Source organism: Motacilla alba, chromosome 3 (assembly GCF_015832195.1).
Source record: "Motacilla alba alba isolate MOTALB_02 chromosome 3, Motacilla_alba_V1.0_pri, whole genome shotgun sequence".
In the NCBI taxonomy this organism is placed as follows: domain Eukaryota; kingdom Metazoa; phylum Chordata; class Aves; order Passeriformes; family Motacillidae; genus Motacilla; species Motacilla alba.
The window spans coordinates 58,871,795-58,889,351 of NC_052018.1; the positions used below are offsets into that span (position 1 = coordinate 58,871,795).

The 17,557-nt window shown below is 42.0% G+C and overlaps 1 protein-coding gene across 6 annotated transcripts in view; it reads right to left on the reverse strand.

The window, feature by feature from the left end:
- The window catches only part of RGS17 (regulator of G protein signaling 17), a 71,500-nt gene extending 54,712 nt beyond the window's left edge, over nucleotides 1-16,788 (reverse strand). For 2 of the 6 annotated variants that reach the window (XM_038132353.1, XM_038132352.1), the window contains exon 1: nucleotides 16,571-16,697. The gene's annotated coding sequence lies outside the window, so the exon portion shown is untranslated. Of the gene's footprint in view, nucleotides 1-15,860 lie in introns of all 6 variants that reach the window. The other 4 variants (XM_038132359.1, XM_038132357.1, XM_038132354.1 and 1 more) reach the window with 4 other exon arrangements.
- Between the last annotated feature and the right edge of the window lie 769 nt (nucleotides 16,789-17,557).

Below are 17,557 nucleotides of genomic sequence, written 5' to 3' on the forward strand. Positions count from 1 at the left end.
ACCATACAGCTCTGGATCCAGAGAGGCTATGAGCCATTTGCTTTTAGGGTGGTTTTGGTGGGTTTGGAGGTGTGTGTGTGCATATATTTTTATAGGTCGTTTGTTGGATTTGTATTTTTCTCCCTCTCATAGAAGAGAACAGCCTTGTGTGAAGTACCTGGGCATTTGCAATACCTTGACACCATGAGACACCTCAGAATGAATTCTGAAAAGCAGCAAAGCAGCATCCCAAGCATGAAGCTCCTTGGCAACTTTGGTCAAATTAAGTTCCAGCCATCGATCCTTCAACTCCTGCTTTCTGGTTGATGTGTTTCTACCATGTGGTAACACAAATCAAGTAGGTTTTGTGGCAGAAAACTAACTCTAGAAGCAATCATTAGCTGTCAGGAGGATTAACTGTCTGAATTGATCCACTGCAATCACTTCTATGTGGCAGGGAAAGAGAGGCAGCAAGTCTGGCTTTGACTGGCATAAAATGCTGCACAACTAGGAGTGAAGGATTGGTGACCAAGAGAGTGCTTTGCCCTTGTCCCTTCTCAAAATGGAGAAACCCATCTGCCTGGAGTGCAAAATGACTGAGATTTGCAGCCATGGCCCTCACCTAGATTTGAATGACCCTGAGTCATTCCTCAAAAAAAACCCACATTACGGACTAGAAGATGCTTTGTAAAATGAGATGGTAAATGTGCTTTCTTGCTTTTATTCAATATTGCAAAGATTAAATAATGTGGTATCTATACTCTTTAGCACTTAGAAAAAGGCAGAAATCAAGGCGTTCCTTACTCCTCAGTGAACATTGTAATGGTGGATGCTCTGCTGTCTCCCTGGATGATTTCTCTGTAATTGTTTGATGGGGTTTTGTGTAGGTGTTTTTTCAAAACAGCACAGTGTCAGTGGTAACAATGGAGACTGTCTCTGCCTTTGAATATCTCCAAAACTGGTGATTAGGGCAGACTTTTTGTGGTGGGGAGGGTAAGGTCTGAATTCCCTCAGCTTCACATTGGATGAACCCAGGTGTATGACATACTCGTTGAACCTGGCCCTCCTCCTTTATTTTATGAAAGAAAAATTGAAAAAATGCCAAGAGTTTTGGTGAAGGCAGGAGGGATGAATTATGTTTGACCAGCCTCCTCTTCTGGCTGTGTTTTGGACTGACAGTTCATTTGTGTCTAGTGTTTTGTGATGAGTTCAGCTCTTTTAGAAAACGAGAAGCACACTCTCAGTGTTCCTTCTGGACCAAGCTCCTCTGAGATCTCTGGCAGACAACACGTCCTGCTGAGAGCTGGTTGTGACCTAGTTAGCAGGATGTAGTTTCAAACATGAGTAACAGGCACTCAATGCACTTAACTGGGGAAATTTGGGTACCTAAGGATGGGAGGGGAATGGGACATTGTGTGTTCTTAAAAACTCAGAGTCCTCTTAGAGGACTGAAAGCCAAATAAGTCCTAGTTTGGATGCCTAGTATATACAGCAGTTTGGGGTGGAGGTGCATACAGCAGCTACTGTCATCCCAGTAAAGAAGATAAATTCCTCTTGTCCATCTCTATGCGAGGCCAGTTCCACCTGTGCACAAATACCTCACCCTGGAAGGCTGTATGGAAGAAAGAGCTACAGAAAATGTTTAAATTAAGAAAAAAATGTTAACGGCATTTTTTAATTCTCATCTAAGCCCAGTGCTTTCCTCAAGAAGGTGGCTATTAGAAATGCCTGTATCCTCTGAATTATGGAGTTCTTAGATTTGATCCCTGAATGTATATTTATGGCATTACTGAAATGGCCACTTTCTGTTTACCAGAGGACACCAGTGGTGCCAATAAGTATACTACTCTAATATTTATGCATCTTTCATTAACAGAATTGCTGAAAATAATTTTGGAGAAACTTGGGATAGTAGAAAGTTGCTTCTTTTTTTTTTTAAAAGATAAAAACAAATAAACAAAATTAGTTTTTAAATGCTAAGGGTACTGATCAAGATACAATGAAATTTCAAATTATCTGTAACAGCAATAAAATATTTTGGAGACTTGCAGTTGACTCAACAGTACCTTCGTCATTAGGACCATAGTCTTGTATTAGAAAGTGTGCTGCAGGTAAAAAAGGCCTCCAGTAGATTTGCCACATGCAGCAAATAGTGTGACCTTCCATTGCCTTCTTTCCTCTTCACGAGCAGATCTCCAGATCCAATGAACGCACAACGTTGGGAAAGCTGATCTCTTTTCTTTTCAAGATCATCTGCTCTTGTTTATCCAGAGGCTAAACCATGGTGTAGGATCAGAAAGGAGGAGCAGGAATAGAAGAATCATCTAACTGTTGGCTCCTATCTCCTGTTGTCTCTGGATCAAGGAAATTTAGCTGAATGGCACACAGTTTTGAGTGTTTCAGGAGAAAATTCTAGTTGCAGATAGGAAAAGAAAACAACCTGGGTTTAGTGTGGGTTTTTGTTGTTGTTGCCCATATGCCATTATTTATTGCATTTTAAATTTTAACACTTTTTTAAAGGCAGGACTTCTGTAATATCTTTCTTAATAATCTGGCTAAACAAAATTCTTATAAGACTGAATTCCTCAAATGCTACAAACATCTTCTAATAATCAAAAGCTATTAGAAATCAGCTTATATTTTTAAAAGTGACTCCAATACATTTATTTTTCAGTGTCTGTTGCAGCTATTCCATACTTCCAGACTTCACTGAAGCCTTTTAATTCACCTGTTCTTTACTAATTTCCTTCTTTCTTCACTAACTAGCATCCAGATCCATCTTACATTCAGTACCTTTCACTGCTATCTACTGAGATTTCAGTCTCACTGTCTATTGTGCCTGTTTCTTTCCCCTTCAGATTTAAAGATCCTTTTCAACTTCTCTGTGTTCTCTCAGTCTGTGGTGGTTATTACTTCTTCTCTTGAGATTTGTCCCTTCACCTGGAACATCTGGATAACCAATTCTGAGGTCTACACACTCTAAAATTGTCTGTCCCTGCCAATAGTTCAGTCTTCCTGCTCCCCAAGTTCAGCAGTTCTTGCCTGAGGATGTAAGCAAGGAAACAGCTGGAGAGCCAGGGGCAAAATCTCACAATGAATATAAATGTGGCATAAAAAGTTCTTTAGATCTTATGGAAAGGCTGTATGGAAAGCAAGGAAACAACTTAGCATCTCAATAGAAGATTCATCCCAGTTAGTGAATAGGATAAACTTCTGTTCTCTGTGGAGCTGACTCAAGCACTTCTTCCTTCAGGGAATTCTTTTAGCTTTTTGGAAAGAATTAGTGAGAATTAAATTGAACCACCTGCATGTCTGGTCACAAAATAAGATTTTGCAGATTTTTCTGCTAGGGTGAATGCCTGTGTCCGTGTTTATTGTTTCACTGGGGGTAAATGTAGGAAGGAATTTTGCCCTACGATTACTGATTTGGACTAACATGTTTCCTCACTGGGGCAGACCGGTAGGCAAGTATTGTGATACTTTCATGGAGAATATTTTTAAATGCTTCTCAAGGACAATCTAAATGTCTCAAAATGTCTCAAAGCTCCTGAATATTTCTTTCTCTGGCTTCACTTTAGGTAACAGCCTTATTGCCATAATTGTGCAATGACCTATGACTTCTGGATGATGGTATGACATACCTGCTATGACAGGTTAGATATCCTTGCCAACAGTATTCTGGTTAAATGCACACCTGAAATTTTCTTGTTGGGGAGTTGCAAATTAGAGTCCTAGCAAGAATAAACATGTGCTGAGGAACCCTTCACTCTCTGGGGAACAAGATGACAAGATTTCTTGTGCCTGTGTGCGACATCCCAACAGTAGCAGGACCAGGGAGGCCCAGGCACTTGGGTGGGATGTACAGTGTCTGATGGAAGACCATCCACTGGACACTCAAAAGATAAGGGCTAATTTTGGGCAGCCAGGCCACCTCAGTGTCCCAACATGCTTCTTGGGAGTCTCTGAGCTTCACACTGCCTTTAACAAATAGTGTGTGCATGCCTACAAGCTCGGAGTAGCTGCTCCTTCTGATCAGGGAACACACATAGATAATACATGTGAAACTCATCGCCTGCTGGTATTTCATCCATGCAACATCTTATGAAGGAGATGCGGATGGAAATGTCTTCAATGTGCTAATAGCACTGACCTTTCCATTTCCATTATACATCACTCAGAAGCAGTGACCAGGCATTCAAAAGCTGAGTCTGAAAGCCAAATTTAGACATTTTCTGAATGGTTTTATTTTGGTTTGAACAATAAAATTATTTTTAAATAGAAAAAGTAAACTGAATGTTATAATTGTGGGAGAGTGTGGGAGGCAGAGCTGCCTGCTGATCACATTAAATATTTGATCCTTATTCAGCCACCAGAGGCTTGGGTGCAGCCAATTTTTTTTTCTAGTTAAGTGCCTGTCCGGGATAGTGTTATTTTTCTCAGTGCATAGTAACAGGTAGGATGTTAACAAGTGGAATAAAGGCCACGATGAGGTTATTGTCATTTCAAACTTCTCCTTGGCTCTAAAAACAACTTTTTAGATATGACTCTGAAACCCTTATAAAGAAGAATGATCAGTTTCCATTCAAGTCTGCAAGTGGGTCAGCATAACAGAACTGAAGTCTGAGAACAATCATCAACAATCATCAATTCATCTTAGTGGCCCAGATTCTTCATTTCCTTGACAAATGTTTAATTTTCTCTTGTGATCTAACTTTTCTTTAGAAGGTGAGTCATGCACAACAAATCTAAATGATGACATTTTTGTTTGCCCTGTGCAATCTCATGTAAGTGAACCAGTGCATTTGCAACACAGTTGCTGTAGCTGGAACCCTTCTCAGACTAGTACATGTCTACACTAGAATGCTACATCTTTATCTAGCTCCACAGGATACCAAGATTGAGAAGCACTTTTAAGTAACATACAGAGGAGTTTCCTGAAGGAGTCATTTTGTCTGAGAAATTATACTAATATTGAAGCTATTTTGTATCCAAATCAACATGGAAGTGTATTTTGACGATGGACCAAAAACAAAACAAAACAAAAAAGACTCTTTAGGTTGCCCCAAAATTAATGCAGGTATGTTGGTGAATCTTCTCTTATACACATGGCCTTATGTCTTTTCCTGCCACTTATTGACAGTGAGGATCCTACTGGGTCACACAGCACTGAAATTCAAGCAGCACACTTCTAAGATTGCTTCACGTGTGAGCTGCACCTTGAATATTTCTTATCAAGGGATCCCCCTTACATAATCTGGAGAGAATGCTCATGGAGCAGTCACACAGGCTTTATTGTCTTCCTGCTCCAAGGAGCTCCACAGATGAGTTATGAAGGGAAAAGGCTAGAGGAGGGGGTTTGTGACTGGGAGGAGAGCTGTTTCCAGGACATTTGAGCCCCTTTGTTTCACAAGGCACTGATTCTGCATTCTGAGTGCTCTCTTCATTTTTTCATGTCCATTTGATCTAAAGAGAGTTTCTGGGACAAATGTCTGAAGGGGAGGGATATGAATGTGTCAGGTGAACAAATGGAAGGGAGGAAGAAAAATTTAATATGGATCATTGCACAAGAGCAAATGAAGAATAAGCAGTCTTTGAGTGAATGTGGCTGGAAATGAGAAAAAGGTTTTCAACAGGAGATCTGGAACAGCCTCGGGGTAAGAATAGATGTAAAAAACTCCAACCAACCAAACAAAAAACACCCACCAAACCAAATGAGTTAAGAAAACCCAAACAAGCTTCTCCCCACTTCCCCCCCAAAAAACCCCACCAACCCAAACCAACAACAAAGCAAAACAAAAACCACTTCCTGCTCTTAATATCAACTTGATCAAGAGAAGGAAAGAAAAAGTAAGAACTGGTTGATGGAAACAGAGTTTGGGATTAAATTAGCTAGGATTTTCCCTCAGCATACTTTCCTATTTTCCAATGTTCCTAAAGTTGCAACTGTGGCACCAGCTGGAATCAGCCATGCTACTGAACAGCAGCCTAACCCAGAGTGCTGCTGAGCACACACTGCCTGCCTGGTTCAATAGCAGCTGCTTTCCTTGGCACCCTGCTGGACACACTCTCTACCTCAGAGGACAGGACCGTAGCACAATTTTAAACAGTATCTCACCTAAATAGCTCAGGGTTTAATGCAGAAACAAACCAACAGAAAAAGCCAGTCTGCTGTATGAATAGTACCCAACTTAGTTTTAAAACATAAAATACCATCTTTAGGTTATTCTAGCTAGTACCTCACCAAATATTAAGCAGACAAAATCAAGGTGTCTCTGGTATTCAGTCCTCATGTGTATGATCTCACTACCCATCAGAACAATTTCTACTTAACAGAGCCTAAACAGAGCCTTACAATCCTATGTTTAAAATGTGAATGATTATTAGCATTGCATGTAAGAATAGTTTCTGCCATAGAAGTCCATTCAATTTTATGGAAAAATGTCTTGAACATTAGTAGCAATTCAATTATTTGGAATCTTAAAATCCTAAAAACTGTCTCCCATCTGCAGCTGGATCTGCAATAAATTGTGCTTTCTGATAAATTTAGTCTTCTTACATTAAAGCTCTTACAGATCATATTTTCTTGAATTCAAGGAGACCTCTCCCCCATCTTTCAAGGGACATACAGTAACTTACTTCTTCTCTTTACAAAATAAACTAAATTGCATTTACTTGGGCCATCAGCCTACTTTATGGGAAATTTACTGGAGAACCTGGTTGGTGGTAGCTCATGCCACAGCCCATGGGTGTGTCCTCTCACAGTGATAACCAAATGGCAATTAATTAAAAGTTTCTGAGGCTAAATTACAAATTAGTATACACAAGCAGATATAAAGTATATGCTGATATGGACTGAGTAAATCATCTCCCCTAGTTCTGATTGCATCCAAGATTGAAGTGTTGTTAAAATTCTGAGTAATTTGGGCTTAGAAATTGTATGCTGTCTTTATTATTAGAATTAGTCTAATTGACTAATTAGTCCACTCCCTTTTGTTACCTGTAAAAATATTTTATTGTGCTATAGCTGTGATATTACAGAAACTTATGTCATGAAAACAATCAAGCTAAAAAGAAATGTGCATATATTTTTTTTTTTTTTTTAATGCATAATTTGGAAAAGCGAGGACAAGTGTTATTCTGTTATGAGCAGGACTGAGTTGACTATACTGGAGTTGAGTCATTTTATGAGGATGACAGATCAAGAGGTAGTGGTTTAATGGATCCCAAAAATCCCCTATCTTTTTAAAGAACTGATGAGCTGAAAGTTATGGGATACATATATGCAGAAGGTATCCCATGCTACTTGCCAAATGCTTCCATTCTCTCTTTTTCATTTTTTAAATGCAGGTTTACATGGCTCAACCATTCAAAGTCTTCATGTTTTTGTAGTATTTTGCTTACTGAGCAATTTTTTTTTTCTAATGTGGCCCTAATTAATATTTTTCCTGTTGATATTCAGATTACATATTCGAAGGAGCAAATTGGAGAGGTTTTATTCTGGTCATCTTCCAATGAGTAAGAATACTTGATCAGAAAGACTAACTGCTCATTCATCTGCAAATTCCCAATTTTGTCCTGGAAATTGTCTAGATATGAAGATTTTCTGGATCTTAAGCTCTCTCTGATGTTTATATATGAGCATTACTTCGGTAATAAGGAAGCTGGAGTAGGATTAACCTTTGAAATAAACAAGAATTTTGCCCTGTATGTTTAATTTCTGCATCTGCCACCATTTTACTGTGTGATCCTCTAATTGCTTAATTGATATGTATCTGCATTTCTGTTCTGTGAAAAGCAGTGCTGCTGTCTTAGCATGCAAAGGTAATTTAGTGGTTGTTTGAAAGGTGAGCTTGTAAAAAAGACAGCATGATGGAATGATTAAAAATCACTTATTAGGTCTAAATCACCAAAATCTGGAAGGACAGGAATAGTCTTTTCATAATGTGTTCTTTATTTATTCTTAGTGCTTGCTAAATTGCTAGATTCTCAGAATAATAATATGATGATGATAGTAGTCACCTCCTCTTTTACTATTTTCTTTTTTCTGGATTCTCTATTTTCTTAAAAGTTCCTGAAATGTCATATTGTATGAAACCAGGACACTGCATTTGCCACAGCATTATATGCCTGACCAAGAAAAATGCTCAGCAGAAGTAAGGTCATACAAGATATATAACTTTCCTATTACCTCATGTACACACAGATATAAGCAACTCAACCCTTTCCTAAACTTTACGCTTTCTTTAAAAATATGTTCAAACAATTATCTCTCCTGTTATGTATGAAAAAAATTAATATTGAACATAAATAATAACCTCCTTGTCCCACTATTTATTAATAGTAATAAAGGACACATCAAGAACTTGAGTAAAGTCAGTACAGTTAAAGCCATTCAATATGAGTTATGCTAAATGTAATTTTTAAAACCATATACATTTGAGATGGGTATGAGGTGGTGATATTAATATTTTATAGATCAGATTTCCAAATTGATGGTATTGTCGAAATAAATATGTTGACTTCTGTTAGTGAACACAACACCGTGGTTCTAGAATAAACATGGTAAAAGTCAACATGATAAACACTGAATGTATTAAAAGCTGATAAATCTCAATCTGAAATTAAACATGGGGAATAACTGTTAAGCAGGTGTGTTACTAACTGGATCCATCAGGCATATGTTCATTTATACAACCTGACAATGCACCCCTCTGTTGTGAGCAAAATAGAAGGACCTATAAAAATCTGCAGTGTTCTTGTTTGTGGTAGGCGAATATCAAGGGAACAACATAAACTCAAAAACCTCAGCAAAGACCGTTTCCTTTGGTCAATATCATATTCCTGAGAAGGAAGAATTCAGGCCAGAGGCAGACGCCTTCCTGAAGAGATGTGATGGGCCTGTACTGTAAAGAAACAGTTCCTGGACTTGTTCTCTGGCTCTGAGGCTAAATGGGCAATTTAGTTTCATTCGTACAATTAGAGTGACCTGCTCTGTATAGCAGGACAGTCTCACATAAGTATTTTATTGGGAATGATCCCTGGAATGTGGTAACTTTCCAGTCAGGTCTGGGACCATCCTAAGAACTCAGTACATACACAATCAAGTTCTGGTGCAAAAGCTCAGGCTTCTGTTAGTTCACAGAGAAAAAATCTGAGAGTCTTAATAAAAATGGAGGGTCTTGGCAACTAAAAGAAGTGCTCAGTGCAATCCTGCACCCACTGGAGTTGTGCTACCTTGGCTACTACATAAAGCCAAAATCTTAGACAGCCACATGAATGCCATGTTCTTCTTTTAACACTGACTGCTATTCAAACAACATTTGTGATTTCCTTGGAGGGTTACTGACCAATTGAAACAGATTAAGAAGAGCTGAGACAATGGTTGAAGGAGTATGGAACATATTCGGTGGTAAACATCTTCAGAAGCTATTTAGGTTAAAAATAGAAAAAAATTCAGGAGTGTATTTCTCAGTTTCTGAGTAGTCTATACTGCAGGATGCAAGATGACATACAGATAGTAGAGGTAAAATAAGGTAACTTTCTTGTTAGTTCTGCTTTTACTAGATTTTTTGAGTGTCTGAACTTTGTCAGCTATCTCTGTCCTAGTCTGCAATTAGCAGTGTAGGCATAGGGTTTGAGACAGATGCTGGATATGGGATGGTCCTTCTGCAGAGAGAGCTGAGGATAAATCCAATAAACACTCAGATTTCTGTGTTCTGAATCACTGACCAATGCCTGGTCCTACCTAAGCTATCAGCTCAAAGCTGCTGCCTTCATAACTTCATACTTTATGAAGGAGCTGCATTCACTGGTTATAGGTATTCTCTCTATCCTTTCAAGATTCTTACCACATAAGTACTTATTTCTTTTGTGGTTGCTCTGTGACTTAATTTTACATATCAAATAATCAAAAATTTGAAAGCAGCCTTGTCTATTCTGGTCAGCACAATGCTTACCATACAGCTGAGATTCTGCTTATTATCATCTGGGGTTTTTACATTGTGAGGGTCAGTAAATGTTCATAAAAATATTTGGACAAATGTAATACATATAATAGTGAAAAAATTCTACACATGAGATTCCAGTTACCAGGTTATCAGGTATATCAAACTGTGTCTGTTAGATTATCAGACCATTATGAGACACCTGCATTACAACACAGTAGATGTATTTTTAAACCATTCTACATGAATGATAAAAAAATAACTTTTACATCTCACTCTTCCCAAACCCATCTTGAAAGCTATGAAGCATCTGATTTTTATTTTAGGACTTTGTAATTTCTGAAGATAATAAGACTTGGAAATAAAAGTACATTTTGGACACTGAGTAATTAGGATGACACTTCCCACCTACATTCATTAAATCAAGGCTACTTGTGAAGCTCTTGTACAGGAAGTTATTATTCACTGTTCTCAATTTTCATATGATGCAAATCATTGAGAGCAGAATCTACACTACCCAAAGGTCTGGTGCAATGTGAATATCAGAGAGCATGTGCTGTCTGCAGTACTGTCAAAATAAAGCAAAATGGATAAGAAATTCCTTACTTCAGAAGGTTGTTCCCATTAAGCAAACCATAAACAGTAACAATGGTATCAAAAACTTACGACACATTTCTTCACTATGAGGCCAGTGAGGCACTGGAACAGGTTGCCCTAAGAAGCTGGGGATGCCCCATCCTTGGAAATGTTCAAGGTCAGGCTGGATGGGCCTTTGAGCAACTCAGTCTAGTGGAAGGTGTCCTGGTCCATGGTAAGGGGAATTGCAACTAAAATATGGGTAAGGGCCCTTCCAGCCCCGACATTCTATGACTTCCCTCTAATTTAAGCTTCTATGAGAGCAGCATATATACAGTGATACTAATCAGGCAGTGGCACTGTGAGAAATGCCAGGGCTTCCTGCAGCTCATTGCCACAGCTGCGACGTGCCTAGGACACGCTGTCTCTAAGGGTGTTCACTATTCTGAAGTCTCTCTCTTGAAAGCTGTCTGAACTACAGTATCAGAGAACCACAGAATCACTGAGTGGTTTGGGTTGGAACAGACCTTAAATATCACCTAGTTCCAAGCCCCCTGCCAGGTTGCTCAAAGCCGTGTCCAACTTGGTCTTGGAAGCAGGTATAAAAGTGCTGTGCTAAGGATACCATGACACCATCACCCATGCTTCCTGGGGTTCAACTGCTTTCTCTAACAGGATTATTTTACTTTAACTTACATGAGCTGCTGATAAATTAAGACATTGTTACAGCATTCCATAGCACAGTAAAACATAATACAGCAAAAACATAATACAGCAGAACTGCCCAAACCATATTCACCCTCCCTAAAAAAAAAAAAAAAAGACCTCGAGTCTTGCTTAGCAAGGTGGCATAATCAACTAATCAGGGATCTGAGACAGAGTGGCTGTGTCCTTTAAAGGCAGTGCTACTGTGACATTCTCTCTGCTAGTCTGTATGTACAGAGATGGGCTATATACAGTGGTTCAGCTTGTGATCTCTCATATTTCAGCAAGCACAGAGCTGGCATCACTGGAGAGAGCAGCCAAACTACTTTAAATGAAGCTGCTTTGGTAGCAGAGGCTACATAGCTGTGTTAATGCCTCACTGTCCAATTTACCCCTTTCTCACTGCAGAACCTAGGCTCAATATATACTGGTTTTGTTTGGAGAAAGATTATGCAGCACAGATGTAGTGTTTAAGGCGTGTGCATGTTTTTATGCTTGGCTGCTGGATTTAAGATTCTATTACATTTTATTTCTGCTCTATCTCCCTACCTGTAATTTTCTACATACATTCTATTTAGATATTTACTGATTTCTAAGAACTTGTTGCTATTTGCTTACAGAGTAAAAAATGTATGAAAATTTATATTGTATGCAAGTTAAGATGCATTTCATTTATATTTTATAAGAAAAGAAATTAAAGACAAAGCTATGAGTCAAAATTTTTATGATGCTATGATAGAATCAACCTTAAATTGATTAAAATACTCTTATTTAAGTCCAGATTCATTAATGTACCAGAACAACACAAATTTTTCGAAGCACAAAAGTCATTTAAATTGAGCTTGCATCTATTTTGCATCACTGGACCAATGCAAATCAGAGAAAGCACACTAGGGAATCGAGCCCTAATGTCAGTTTGGTCGAGGCACAGGTTATTTGGTGGCTGGGCAGAAGGAGCAGAGCAGACCCCCATTTCATCTGTTTGTGTGCTTCAAGCATTCCCCAAGGTCCCTGCCACGGTCACACTGCTTGGCTGCTTCCTCTGTGCGTGCTAAAGACAGCAGCCATGCCAAGGAAAACCTTTTGAGAGCAAATACCTGACTTCAAGTAGAGACTCAAAATCTCTGTAGAAAAGACCTCTCTGAAATGGTTAACTTCGCAGAGAATCAGAGTGAGACACACATGCAGCTCACTTCCTCAGACCCTCTGTAGCCAAGACCTGCAGAAGTGCCAAGCTGAAGTGCCGGGCTTCTTTGGAGGAGTCAGCGGCAAAGCTATTCACACAACTCTGCTTACAGCCTGTATAGCCATAGCCATTAGCTATACCCACGAATAGATAAACTTAATTACAACTTAATCTATTCATTTGTTTTTATACCCTATGCACAAGCTTTTAACTAATTAATGGTATGGAAAGTTTGATTGCATTATTTCATTACTTAGAGCAAAAGGGTATGTCAACAGAAATGCTAAATTTTGTGAAGGATTTAGTTTTTAATGAATTTCAGTTCAAGCCAATTAGGACATGAATTTTATGTTCTTAGAAAACTCATCCTGTATTCACAGAATAAGCACTACTAGTATGGTAGGGATATATTTTTCACTGTAAAAAACTGAAATCTTGGTATGAGTGCAAAATAAATCCCTGACATCATGAAGCCATGATCAGGAGGGAGCTAATGGAACAGTGATGAACATCTCTGTAAGAGCTAATACTGTTTCCCTTAGTACACTTCTGGTGTATTCCTAAGAATCTCCATATGTTCATACTTAAAGGCATGCATGTGAAGCATACAAGTAAGAAAGTGCTATTTAAAAGTACTAGGATTGTAACATTTATTTAGGATAATGTATTTTTAGTGAACAAAAGTGTATATACCATATATATCTACATGTATATCTACTTATATATGTGTTTTGCTACATATCCACACACAGACACATATACACCATTTTTAAGTGGAAAATCATGTCTGAGACTGGCTTAAGTCTGAGGCCAGCTGACATTCCTCCTATCCTGTCCCCATAACAATACCACTCAGCCTCTCCTTCTTTTAGTCTTTTGGGAGATGGGGATTAACACATCTGAGGTTTCCAGCATTTTATTTTTTGTGAAGAATTTCACAACTTATGGGTTTCTACCCTTCTCAATTTCATCACATTCTGCTGTGGATTGTGTTGCTCCAAGTTGTGTCTGCTACCAAATTAAAACGGTGAGAACTTCTGTGTCTTTGGGTCTAGGATGTGCTTTTGTGGTTCTCTAGTCTCTTATTCCTTTATTATTCTTATGACAAAATCAAAGAGGGGCTACCACTGGGATCAGGGAAATATTCTGCAATTTTGATCTGATCAATACCTCCTCAAGCAGGACTGAACTCAGGAGTACTCTTCTGAAAAAGAACTTGTGCTATAGCTCCTTACAAATCAGCTACATTTTATGGCACATTTAAACTTTCCTTTTGAAACTGTGCGTGTTGATGCAGATCCTTATAATGAACATTACACAGAACAATTAGAAAATGGTGCTACTTAAAATACACAGAGTTCATATATATGTGTGTGCCTTGACATATAGCTTGCATTTTGTGTTTAGTATATAGTTGTTAAAAAATAAGAATTGCAGTTAACAATAAAATATTTCATCTTCTTTTCAGGGTAGGTAGAAAACTGCATTGGGATAGGGAATTTTCCACCAAGCTGTCAGTCAGATTTCAATTCAAATCAATAGTGCAGGGAGTGTTTTTCAACAGACAGCTTTTCAGCGGCCTTCCTGAAAAAAGTTCAAGGGTTCAGGGCAATTCTTTGTGCATAAGTGTCCATGTTGCATAACAAGAAGAAGAAGAAGAACTATTCTTATCTGTAGATTTCAAGATAAAGACCAAGGGCTGAGTACAGGTTTACACTCCTGGGCAAGCCTCTCAGCTTGGTGATAGGTAAAATGAAGGGACCTGACCTGCCAGTGCTGTACCTGCTCTGGTTTGAGAGGACACTCCTGGCACCTTACATAGACACAATACGTGCTCCTTGTCACATAGGAAAGCTAAGGAGCACAGAGTGAATCTACCAGGCAGCAGGTTCATAGCAAACAAAAGGAAGTACTTTTTCACACAAATCATAATTAAATTGTGGTGCTCATTGCCACAGAACAGGGTTGAGAATAAAGCATAAACAGATTTTTTTTTAAAGGGAGTGGGAAAACTCAAAATTTATGATATATGATGGTCTGAGAGCAAACTCCAGTTTAAGAAATCCATGTTCTGTGTGTTGATGAAACTTGAAAGGATATGCCAGGAAAAGATCCCTGTATGCCAATCCTGCTTCTTATGTCTTTCTCCTTCAGCATCTGCTAATGACTGTAGTCAGAGCCAGGATATTGGACTAGATGTTCAACTCACTATAGCAATTTATTTGATCGTATTCTTTTAATTAAATTACGTTCTTATTTTGGCTACTTAAAAGGATCTAAGGCCTTGATGGAGAAAGGCATTTAAATGCTTTAATGCTCACGTTATTTCAGGGAGGCAAGTACTTGAGTGTATCATAGCATCTGTGTTTTAGGCCATAAACTTACTGGGGTGGGGCTCAATCATCTTTTAATAGGACTTTGCTTTTTCTGGGTATGAGCTAGAAACAAAATATGTATCTGATAACACCGATAACAGTGTGCAACACTGTTTTTCTATAAAGGTCAAATAGTTTGTTTGCCTAAATGGCTTGTGCCACAGGTAAATTTCCTAGTGATTTATATAAGGATGATGACACTAGCATCAACTGATGTGAAAAAGAAACAGCTTCCTTTACAGAACTCCCCACATTTGTAATGCCTGAATATTACATTTGTAGTAAGCTATTTTTCACCTGTTACCCCTAATAGCATTGCCAGCCAATGTGTAACTTACTTATATTTACCTAGAAGGATATTTCAGATTTCATCCATTTTGCAAAAGCATCTGGCTGCAAACCTATGACACACAGTGAAAATCCAGATACAGAAACGAAGAAAGCGAATACCGAAAACCATAAATTTCACCCCTGCTGTTTCTAAGCCTGACAGCACCAGTAAGGTTTCCTTCCACATCAACAAGAAGAGATAGAGATGAACGTTAGGTTGGCAGCCGAGCAAGCGAAGCAACCCCGGCATTCTTAATCGCGGGCGGTTTCAACCCGAGGAGAGGCGCAGCCCCGCAGGAGCGGCACACGGCGGGTCTCGGGCGCCGGGCAGCGGCACCGCATCCCCGCCGCACCGAGCGCCGCGGCGGCGGCGGGTGTTTCCCCAGCGGCGCAGGGAAGCCCCGCTCCGCCCGGGGCCGCGCCGCCGTCCCGCGCTGCTCGGAGCCGGGCACGGCACACCGGGAGCATCCCTGCCCGCCGGCCGCGCCCGGCCACCTGCTCCTCCCGCGGCCCCCGCCCGCCTCCCGCCGACATTTCCAGGGGAGGGGCGGGAAGGAGGCCGGGGCAGAGGGATGGCGGTGCCGCAGGGTACGGCGGGCGGGGGAGGCTGGGTGCCGCCCGGGGCTCCGCGGCCGCTGCCCGCGGGGGTTCCCCGGCCCCAGGGCGGCCCGGCCAGGGCAGGCAGCCGAGAAAGGGGGCAGAGGGAGGGAGTGATGGGAAAGCAACTCCTGATCTTAGAGCAACGACTCGCTCGTTCACCCTCACCTTCCGCCGGCTCCTCCGATTGAAATAATAACACCAACAATAATATTAATAAAAATTACACCACCTCTCCTCGCGCGAAGCAGACCCACGTTACAGGCAGGGGAAGGTCAAGAGGAAAGACAGGAGGAGCGCTGCCTCGCCTCCGATCTGGCGGCTGTCACACCGCCAGCCCGTGTCCCCGGCTTCCCCGGGGGCGGCCCAATCCCTCCCCCTGCCCGGGCTGGGCAGCATCGCCCGGCGCGGCGAATGCCCCGCGGCATCCCCAACACAAACCGGGGGGCGGCGGAGATGGGGGGCGCGGGTAGAGCCCGGCGACACCTCTCCCCACCCCTTTGTGCATCGCGGGCAGGACACACACACACACACACACACACACTCCACCTTGCAACCGCCCGTTGTTACACACACACACACACACACACACAGAGGCATGCTTACACACACCCTGTCACCCCGTGAATACATTTTCTGTTGCACTCTACCGCCCGCCATCCATCCATCCATCCATCCATCCATCCATCCATCCATCCATCCATCCATCCATCCTCCCTCTGGTCCCCCTCCTTCCTTCTCCTCTTGCCCCTCCACATCCCTCCCTTTGGTCGGTGTGGTTTTCCCCCCACACACACCCTTTGCATCACTATAAAGCAGACATTTTGGTGCCGTTTATCACGGTTCCGGCTGAAATAAGCGCGGAGCGCCTTACCCACCCCCGCCCGGCTGCGTGCAGTTGGCGCTGAGCGATCCCGGGAAGGGCTGGTGCGGCTCGTCCCCTAGCGCAGCTGGTTCGCTGCCATCCGCCCAACTTCAGCACCCAGCCGGCGGGGAGAGGGAGGGAGGCGGCGGCAGGCAGGCGGGCAGGCAGCAGGCAGGGAGGGAGGAAGGGAGGGAGGGGGGCAGCGAGAGAGAGCGAGAGAGAGCGAGAGGGAGGGAGGGAGGGAGGGCGGCGGAGAGGAAGGGAGGGCGGGAGGGTGCGAGGAGCGGCGCGGAGCCGGGAGCCCCGCACATGCGCTCTGCCGGCGGCGGCGGAGCCCGGCGGCTGCGGGAGTTCCCCCGCTCGGCCCGGCGGGCGAGTCACGGCCCGCCCCGGCCCGGCAGCGCCGCTCGCCAGCCCCGGGCTGCTCGGCCGGGCGCCGCCGCAGGTCGCAGGGACGCTTCCCCGGCAGCCAGGGGCGGGGGGGCTCGGCAGGCGGCGGGGCCGGGGCGGCGGAGCGGCAGCATCCCCGCTCGTGGGCTGGCAGCGTGTGACGGCGGGAGCGACACGCCGCCGTGCTCAGCAGTGGAGCGCTAGAGGTGCTAGGCTGCGGTTTTGTTTTTGCTTTGGTCCCCGCATAGGTATGTCCAAATTGATTAAAAAAAAAATAAAAAGTCCATAAACTACTATCTGAAGCTTTATTCTCCTCTGAAAGCAAGGGACAAGCAGGGATTTAGTGGCCAAGTAACTTTTTGATGTTGGGCACCTGAAGCACAATTTCAGAATAAAGAACCAGAGTGGATCTGCATGGATCTGTCAGTATCAACCATGATAATCAACATGAGGATGCTCTGAAAATCTGACTGTGGGTCCTGAATCCTGACAGGTTTTGCCAGTTAGTTTGTCCCATCTTTCCAAACTCCAGTTTCCAAACTTTGTCTCAATAGAGAACGTTGTTTAGCTTTCCTTCTGCACCTTAGAAATCTGGAGGCTGATACACCTC